We start from the raw sequence: 9,299 nt of genomic DNA on the forward strand, positions 1-9,299 counted from the left end.
TCTCTGCACCTGCCTTTGGGGTTTTCAATGGCGGGTTGGTTGACATCCTTCCATCTACAGAAAGATGATGGACTCGCAGCAAACAATTCATTTAAGTGAGGTGTCTTTTCTTGGTTCCTCTTTGTTGATGGCTGTGAAGGCCAATCCTTGAGAGGTAGGTTCTGCTACAAATGACACACGTGGATCTGCCAAGTGACGCTGTGAGTTGTTTTTTTTGACATTGGCGCCTGTTGTGAAACTGCTGCAGCAACTGGTCATCGTGGTCGTGCACACCAGTCCACACGATGTGTCACCCCTTACCTCTTTCATCAGATAGTGACTCTGAGGTACAATAGTCGACATTTGGCATTCAAGTCACACGTGCAAGCACCCTTGAAGAGGAGCTTTAGGCGCCCCAATGGTTGTCTGGCCCTGGCCACCTCACCACACAGACAGTCCTTGGGTATGCGACCGTCTTACATCCTGTGGACGTGACTGATCATTCCCCGTGGAAGTGAATGTGCCTTATTCACAGCACAGGATCCCAGCATCCAGGTACAGTGCTGGATGTATCTGGAGCTTGCACAGTGTCACTTTGTTCAGAGCTGTGCATGTGCTGGAGGCACTTTTGCATCAGATGAGAGCAGGGATAACCCCTGACATGTTGCACCATAGACATTTGACAAAAATATTGACTCAGCCACGGACATGGGGCTGCATATAAAGTCTATAGTCGGTAGCGTAGTGTAATGTCACTAAGATTGGCAATAAATGCTGACTTAGCCAGCGACGCCCACGTCCGATGAAGAAATAATAAAGAATAATTTCATCAAAATACAGTCAGATTAAAGAAAACATTTCTTTCCATAAATAAATTATCTAAGCATACAAACAACAATGGAGAGCAGCATAACTGTCTGTATTAGGTAGCTACCAAGCAACATAGCATGCAATGCCAATGTGAGTTGCCTGTGTTGACAGAATAAAGCTAGCTGCATCATGTCACGGAGTGCTAGATGGATCTGACTGCACGATCTCTGAGGATTCACACTGTGTCAGGAGTACAAATTCATCCAATAAACCACGATACTCAAGGAGAGGATTGTTATTGTGGTCATTGAGGTGAGGCAGTAGAAAAATCAGCAATCGGAAGATGGATCATTTCTCACATTGCTATTGTCATAAGACAATTTAACTCGTGATGGTCAATGTTTGTGCAACCTTTCCATCTGATTATAATATACATCTGAAGGCAGGGCAGCCAAAAAAAACAGTGATCTCAAAATCAGGAGAATTTTATAGGGTGAAGCAGATAGAGTCACGTAAAACAGAAAAACAGATTGGGGCAGGAAGGGACAGAGAGATTTAAGATTGGTAGTCAAGACTTGTTTATTCATCTTGACAGGTTGTGAAACCAGTCCCTGGATAATAAAATACAGAAACAACAGAATCTCTCATGGACAAAATGTAATTGTTTCACCAAAGCTAGTGACAAAATTAGATAAACACAATGAGAAATAAAGAGCGCCCTTCAGTTCTTACAATAAAGGGATTTTCTTAAATTCACTTATGTCTATATCTCAGTCTATCACTGTCAATTCCGATTCAGCTCTGACCAGATCATTATTAATAAAAAGCTTTTCTGCAAAAGGCTGAGGGGTTGTTACTGCATGTATTATTCAGTTACAAAATGTTTCGTCACTATCTGTAAGATTGTACCCCAGACTAACCAATTTATGTCCAAGCCAAATCTCACACCTGTTAGCAAAGGTGCACTTTTAATATATTGCAATAATATGGTGCAGACAACTTTCAAGAGACATTGGGAACTCAGGTTACCTGCCCTCAAACTGGATATTAAATAATGTACATTGCAGTTACTGATCTTTGACATACTTGTAAAACTTGTCCCTTTGTCCAATTTGCAGCAAAAAAAGTTAATGACTGTTTCTGACATGGCCATTGAAACATAATACATTTTACTATGTCTTCCCTGACAGTTTTTAAACCTGCAAATGCTGTATAGATTTTGTTCAGGAATCGTAGCCAGTTCACCGTCGATGAAGGATTATTAAAGCTCTCCATTACATTGTATTTACAAACTATTGTATATGGGTCAGCAACATCATTTTTATGCCAATATCACTCAGCCCCCATTACACCGTACTACTGTATTCACGAGGAACTTACAGTGCTGACTTCTGGAACGCCCTTGGATAACCTTGCCTGTTTTCCCCTCAATACAAGTCCTGGAAGAATGCGATTCCAAACAGATAGCAGCAGAATTGTGACATTTATCGAGAAGTAAAAGTCCAGAAACTTTCAACATGTCACTGAGCTTGTGTCCCAGGTGAGAGTAATGTTTGCCAGAACGCTGAAATCGAGACATTCCCTAAGTGACGTTTGCCATTGTAAAATGAGTTTACGTAACACAAGCCTTTAAACATGTGTTTTAAAATAAAATAGCTGCCAGGATATTTTAAAACACAAGATAAAGGACTTGAAGCAGGGATGTCCAACCTTTTAGCGAGGGGGCAACATTACAATTTCTGTCTTGCAGAGGGGGCCGGTGAGACAATTTCAGAAAGATAAAGGCATTAAAATGCATCTTACTATTAATCAAAACAGCAACAAATGTCCATTTTTGTCAAGAGGCATTAAATGAGAAGACTAATTCATTAACTTATTTTCTCATCATTATATTGGACACTGATTTAGTGAGATAGCTAGCATTTCTGTTTCTTGCAGAAGGAGTCAAGGTCCACCCCTCTCTCTTTCTCCCTGTCCCTCTCGTCGTTTTCCCCTCTCTCTCTCTACATCTCTCTCCCTGTCTTTCCCTCTGTTCCTATCCCGCCCCCTCTCTCCGCCTCCCTCTTTCTCTCTGACAGTTGCAGAGAGTGGGAACTCTCAGCTGAGCAGCTTTGTGGTTGGTCTGTTATTTAAAATAACCGCAGGTGTCAGTTTCACAGCTGACAGGTACGTAGAGCACAGACTGCGCTTCTGAACCTCAGACAAGTTCAGGGTTGCTGACAGATACTTCGAACAGAGAGCGTGCTTCCGAACTTCAGACAGGTTCTGGGTTTTCGGCGGGCTTTAATAAAAATTGGAACCCAAACGAAAACCACAAATTTGTCCGAGGTTTGGAAGTGCTGTCTTTGCTCGAAGCGCCTGTCAGCTCTGAAACTTACATTTGCAATTTTTTTTAGCTGCTCTGGTTGGAAAGAAGAAGCCAATGGAAAACTGCTCAACCCGGAAATTACCAGTCACGGACCTCAAAGATTTTACCACAGACACTGGTGTCAGTGTACAGACACGTTGCTGACCCCTGGCCACGCTTCTCTGAGGGAGTTGCCTGTCTTTCACCGGAATTTATTCATGGTCGCCTCCAGTCAGGGCACTCCCCCATCAGCGGAGGAGAGGGCTCTGGCTGTCCGGGCAGCCGACTCTGGGGACAAACCGACAGGTGGAGGAGTAGCTGAAGTTTCTGTGACACCCTTCAGTGTGGTTGTTGAGGGGAATCGGGAGCGTGGAGCACTCCAGGCTGACCTGATCCTCGCTCAGCCTGAAGTGCTCATTGGACCCAAGCCGTGAAATCCTCCTCGGGAGCCGGTCCCACACAACCTGGGCCACCTCTAGGAAATGCCTTCCATGCCATTCCAAACTTAGTGGAGTGGTTTCCTGTACGGGCTGTTCCTGCACACTCTCCACTTCCTCGTCCTTATCTGGCACCAGGATATGCTGTGGTAGTCCATGATGCCTTCTGGCAGCGAGAGGAATCCCTGCTGTAGGTCTCCCTATTCGGAAGGCCTGCCCCTATACATCAGGGTCCTGGGTGTAGAGTGCTGCACAGGGCAATCCAGTGTAATAGAATTTTAAGTAGGTTCATGGAGTCCTAGGCCACCTGTAATTTCTGCGGCCTGGATGAGTCCATATACAATGTATATGTGGAGTGTGCGAGGTTGCAGCCCCTCTGAGTATTTAAAGGGCTAACAGAGTAAAGCTCCCTCTACACTGTCCCATCAAACACTCCCAGGACAGTACAGCACGGGGTTAGACACAGAGAACATAAGGAATAGGAGCTGGACTTAGACATTTGGGGTAAAGCTCCCTCTAAACCTCATTGGCTGTAAAGTGTTTTGAGACGTCCTGATGCCATGAAAAGAGCTACAAAAATACAAGGTTTTCTTTAACAGAGGAGAAAAGGCCCAAAAATGGAACAGTCAACAACAGCATTTCAATTAGTCTCCTCTTTTTCTGGAAACGAATACTCCACACACTGTATATTGGATATAAAGCTGATTTATTTCACATTTATCCGGAATATTAAACACCAGCCCAGTTATAGGGGTTATTAACATCAGCAGAAACAAACACCAACTGTCAGAATGAATATGGTTCTGTCCGGGATGTGATTAACAGCATCAATGACAACAGAATCCAACTCCTGCAGTCACCCGTGAACACGCTCGTGTCTCAGCAGGTTTGACGACTGAATGAATCCCTTCCCACACGCGAAGCAGGTAAATGGTCTGTCCCCGTTGTGAACAGACAGGTGTCGCAGCAGGGTGGGTTACTTGGTTAGTTCCTTCTCAGAGTTAGAACAGGTACACAGCCTCTCGCCAATGTGAGTGAGTTGGTGCTTCAGCAGAGCATTTCGACTTTTAAAGCTCTTTTCACAGTCAGAACATTTAAAAGGTCTCTGATCAGTGTGGACAAGTTGGTGTCTCAGCAGATGGGATAACTGAATGAATTCCTTCCCACACACAGAGCAGGTGAATGGCCTCTCCCCAGTGTGAGAGCGTTGATGGGTCAGCAGATGATTCCTATTTTTAAAACTCTTCCCACAGTCAGAACATGGAAAAGGTCTCTCATCAGTGTGAACTCGCCGGTGTCTCAACAGGTTTGATGACTGAGTGAATCCTTTCCCACACACAGAGCACGTGAATGGCCTCTCCCCAGTGTGAGAGCGTTGATGGGTCAGCAGATGATTTCTATTTTTAAAACTCTTCCCACAGTCAGAACATGGAAAAGGTCTCTCATCAGTGTGAACTCGCTGGTGCGTCAGCAGACCAGATGACTGAGTGAATCCTTTCCCGCACTGGGAGCAAGTGAACGGCCTCTCCCCAGTGTGAATTCGCTGGTGGTTCAGCAGAGAGGCTGACCGAGTGAATCCCTGCCCACACACAGAGCAGGTGAATGGTTTCTCCCCAGTGTGAACTCGCTGGTGTGTCAGCTGATCCTTTTTACTTTTAAATATCCTCTCACAATAAGAACATTTAAAAGGTCTCTGATCGGATTTAACAAGTTGGTGTCTCAGAAGATCGGAAGACTGAATGAATTCCCGTCCACACACGGAGGAGGTGAACCGATTCTCCCCAGTGTTACTGTGCCAATGAGTTTCCAGCTGGGACGGGGAATTGAATCCTTTCTCACAGTACCCACATTTACATGCTTTCTCCATGGTGCGGGTATCCTTGAGTCTCTCCAGGTTGGACATTCACTTGAAGTCCTATGCACACACAGAGCAGGTGTACAACTTCACCCTGTTGTGAATAGTGTGATGTTTCTTTAGGCTGTGTAACGGTTTAAAGTTCTTGACAGGCAGTGCACTAGAACACTCTCACTCGGGTGTGTGTGTCTCGGTGCTTTTCCAGTGACACTGATATTTGAAATCTTTTCCCACAGCAAGAACAGACAAACATCTGATGAATCATGTGACTCTGTTAGATCTTGATGTGCTGCTTGGTTTGTATTTCCCATCTTTAAATCTCCCCCTTCTGATCCCCTGTAAAAGGAGTTGACAAATACTAGCACTGTCAGTCCAGGATAGAAATTCACAACATTTTCTCCTCCTGCTTGCTGGCCCAGGATAACCGCGCAAGCGCCCTGCTGCACATTGCCCCCTATAAAGTTAGCAGCTGTTGACCCAGGCCTGTCACGGGGAGAAATCCCACAGCTGCCACACTGCCACAACGCGGGACCGGTAGCTTCTTATTCTGGGTTTGAGACCTACACCAGGTGTTTGTAAATCGGATAATGTTCCTTGTTTTATATTGGGTGTGTGTGAAGCCCGCATTGCCCCAGAGTTTATTAACCTACTCCCCCAGCTTCCTCCTTTGGCTTCCATTTCCCGCACTTTTGTTCGCACCCCATCCCCGTCTCCCAGAAGCACCATAGAGTTTCCCTTGTGCTCACCTTCTATCCCACCAGTCTCCATATTCAACAATCATTCTCCATAATTTCCCCATCTCCAATGTGATGCCACCACTAAACACATCTTCCCCTCCCCTTTAAGCATTCTGATGGGACTGTGCCCTCCACGACAACCTTGTCCAAACCTCTATCACATCCCTTCCCAAGCAAGCACAGGAGATGTAACGCTTGCTTTTAAACTCTTCCCTTCTTAGTATCCAAGGCCCCAAACACTCCCTCAAGGTGCAGCGGCAATTTACTTGCACTAATTTCAATTTAACATACTGTATTCACTGCTCTTATACATTGGGGAGACCAAATGAAGATTAGATGACCGCTTTGTGGAACACCTCCGTTCAGTTTGCAAGCATAACTCCGAGCTTCTGGTCGTCTGTCATCTTAGTTCTGTGTTCCACTCTCACTCTAAACTCTCTGTCCTCGGCCTCCTACACTGTTCTAATGAAGCTCAACAGAAGCTCGAGGAACAGCAGCTCATCTGTCAATTTGGCACTTCAGTCTTCTGGACTCAACACTGAGTTTAACAATTTCAGATCATTTCTGTTACAATTCTGTGGGATGCAAACAGTAACCCCAGCACTTACCGGCAACTTCAGGATAGATGGTGAGAAACCCCCTGTGTGCAGAGTAAGAATAAAATCATTGTCTCAAATCCTCCCTTTCTAACACCCTGTAAAAGGAATTTACAAAAGTCATCACTGTCAGTAGAAGAAAGAAATTCAGAACAATTCTAATTTCTAGGGAACATTTTTTCTTCTTTTGCTCCCCCCAAACTGTAAATCCTCGTCCCACAGACTCTTCCCTCCTCCCTGTGCTGAAATCCCAACCCATCGCACCAACCACACCATTTCTTTCCTCCACTGCCAATTTTCTCCCTCCCTCTACTCTGACTGGGTTCAGTTCTCCAGCCCCTGTGTGCAGAGTGAGAATCAAAGCAACACGTCAATGATTTTCTCTCTTTGTCACTGGGATCTTGAAGCCCCGCCCACTCTGTGTCGTCCCCAAGATGGCCGCGTATGTGCTCCGCTACCCGCTCAACCAAGATGGCGGCCGTTAACGCGGGCGTGTTCCTTGAAAAACGCCTCGGGACTGCAAAAGCGGGACCTGGAAGTTTTGATTCGGGGCTTGTAGCCTCTACCAGGTGTTTCTGGAGCCTCCTCGCCCAGCCGCCGACTCCAAACCTTCCCTCCGCCGCGCTGACCCTCACCACCTCCAAGAGCGACTCCAGCACACACTCCAGCTCTGATCAAAATGACACTGCGCATGCTCCAGATACAGTCCAGTCCCGCGCCTGTGCTCTGGGTTCCTCTGGTGTGAATTTCACAGAATGGTTACAGCGCTGAAAATGACTGTGTTAGGTATTCCACAAAGACAGTCCTGAGTCTACCAATTTAAGTGTTAATTTACTTCTAGTAAACCCATTTAAAATAATAAGAGCCAAATCCTGCGGATGCTGGAACTCTGAAATGAGAACTGAAAGTGCGGAAATACTCAACCGATCTGGCAGCATTTGTATAGAGAGAAACAGAGCTAACGTTTCAGGTCAGTGACCCTTTGTCAGTGAAAAGTTAGAGATGTAACAGGTTTTAAGCAAATTCAGAGGTCCAATCCTCCATCACCGCAATACTTCGTCCTCTTCCAACGCACCTTCCCATGGAATCTCAGAAGGTGTAATACCTGCCCTTTTTGAGAGAAGATTCAATCGACTGAGTCCTGAGATGAGGGGTTTGTCTTATGAAGAAGGGTTGAGCAGGTTCAGCCTATACTCATTGGAACTTAGAAGAATGAGAAGTGATCTTATTGAAATAGTATGAAGGGTGAATGCCGGGAGGAAGTTATCCTTGACGAACATAGGAGGAGTAGTAGGCCAGTCAGCCCATCGAGTCTGCCCCGCCATTCAAAATGTTCATATCCCCTTATGTCATTTGCATTTAGAAATCTGTCACTTTCTGCTTTAAACATACTCAATGACTGAGCTTCCACAGCCCTCCGGAGTAGAGAATTCCAAAGATTGACAACCCCCTGAGTAAAGAAATTTCTCCTCATCTCGGTCCTAAGTGGCTTCCCCCTTATCCTGAAATTGTGTACTCTGGTTCTAGACTCCTCAAGCAAGGAAAACATCTTAGCTGCATCTACCCGGTCTATCCCTTTAAGTATCTTGTGGGTTTCAATGAGACCACCTATCATTCTTCAAAACTCTAGAGAATACAGGCCAAGTTTCCCCAATCTCTCTTTATAGGACAGTCCCGCCAACCAGGAACAAGTCTGGTAAACCTTCGTTGCATTCCTTCCATGGCACTAATATCCCTCCTAAGGTAAGTGGACCAAATTTGCACACAGTACTGCAAGTGCGGTCTAAACAAGGTTCTATACAATTGAAGCAAGACTTCACTACTCCTGTACTCAAATCCTCTTGCGATAAAGGCTAACATACCATTAGCCTTCCTAAGTGCTTGCTGCACATGCATGTTAGCTTTCAGTGACTTATCGACAAGGTTATCCAGGTCCCTTTGTATATCTACACTTTCTAATCTCTTACCATTTAAGAAATACTCTGCACATCTGCTCCTCCTACCGAAGTGGATAACTATACATTTTTCCAGATTATATTCCATCTGTCACGTTCTTGCCTACTCACTTAGGCTTCCTAACTCCTCTTGAAGCCTCTTTCCATCCTCCTCACAACTCACTTTCCCACCTAGTTTTGTGTCATTAGCAAACTTGGAAATATTATATTTGGTTCCCAAACCAAAACCATTGATATAAATTGTGAATAGTTGGGGCCCAAGCACTGATCCTTGCGGTACCACATTAGGCACAGCCTTCCAACCTGAGAATGACCCGTTGATTCCTGCTCTTTATTTTCTGACTGTTAAATAATTGTTAATCAATACCAGTATATTACCCCAATCCCATGTGCTTTAATTTTCTTTACTAACCTCCTGTGTGGGACCTTATCAAAAGCCTTTTTGAAAATCCAAATACACCACAACCACTGGTTTGCCTTATCCATTCTGCTAGTTACATCCTCAAAACACTCTAACAGGTTTGGCAAACATGATTGCCCTTTCATCAATCCATATTTCCTATGCCCAATTCTATCATATGTT

General features: G+C 45.0%; 1 long non-coding RNA gene across 2 annotated transcripts; it reads right to left on the minus strand.

Moving 5' to 3' along the window:
• Nucleotides 1–4,291: 4,291 nt before the first annotated feature.
• Nucleotides 4,292–7,557, minus strand: LOC137348511 (uncharacterized). 2 transcript variants are annotated; one of them, XR_010969122.1, is made up of 3 exons: nt 7,328–7,557; nt 6,774–6,859; nt 4,292–5,764 (listed from the first exon to the last, which is right to left on the minus strand). It is a non-coding gene; the product is annotated as an uncharacterized lncRNA (long non-coding RNA). The 2 variants fall into 2 exon arrangements; XR_010969123.1 differs by having other exon boundaries at nt 7,294–7,557.
• Between the last annotated feature and the right edge of the window lie 1,742 nt (nt 7,558–9,299).

This window comes from Heterodontus francisci, chromosome 34 (genome assembly GCF_036365525.1).
Source record: "Heterodontus francisci isolate sHetFra1 chromosome 34, sHetFra1.hap1, whole genome shotgun sequence".
Lineage (NCBI taxonomy): Eukaryota > Metazoa > Chordata > Chondrichthyes > Heterodontiformes > Heterodontidae > Heterodontus > Heterodontus francisci.